The sequence below is a fragment of the Kryptolebias marmoratus genome, linkage group LG5, assembly GCF_001649575.2.
Source record: "Kryptolebias marmoratus isolate JLee-2015 linkage group LG5, ASM164957v2, whole genome shotgun sequence".
NCBI lineage: Eukaryota > Metazoa > Chordata > Actinopteri > Cyprinodontiformes > Rivulidae > Kryptolebias > Kryptolebias marmoratus.
In genome coordinates, this window is record NC_051434.1 from 4,744,453 (window position 1) to 4,745,233 (window position 781).

Consider the following 781-nt stretch of genomic DNA (forward strand, 5'->3'; position numbering starts at 1 on the left):
AAAAATATTTTCTTCAAGTCAGAATGTCTGAGAAGCTTTTTTATATCACTGTTGGTTGGTTTGTTGTTATTGTATCTTTAATACATTTACAGATAATTGAAGTTGGACATCATCAGTGTAGATATGTTTCCATCAGGAAGAATCAGAGTAAATTTAGGTGATACATTTTTATTAATTATAAAATATGTTTTTACTGTTAGATCATAAAAACATTTCTGACATCTTTCATGAACAGATTCTTTCAGTATTACTGTATGTTCAGTCTTCAGGGTGTAAATCCTGAGCAGGAGCAAATGTTTGAAGTTGGATTTAAATGTTTTCTTCTTTTCACATCATTGAGCTGTAATACAAACAATATAAAAAAATTGTCAAATCCTTGTTAGTGGTGATAAACTGTGTAAATTATATATTTGTAGTTCATTTAAAGACTTGTAGTTTTTTTACTAAAACATCAAATTTATCAGATGTTTGTTTTCGCTCTCATCTAATGTTCATTTTAATTGATCAGAGTTTATTTCTTTTTCCTTATCTGTAAAAATGATCATTTCTAAAACAATATGCTGAATGTGAGGGGGGGGGGGGAGATCATTTTAAAGAACATATAAAGATGAAAAACCAATAAAATTAAAAAGTTTTAGTGTTTTGGTCTCAGTGCAGCTGTTGAGTCAGATCAGTTCCTCTCCAGCTGAGGGAGGTTTTTGTACGACGTTGTATCACTGTGTGAACGGGTAGCTGTAATCCTGCTGACAGTAATAAACTCCTGAATCTTCAGGCTGAACTC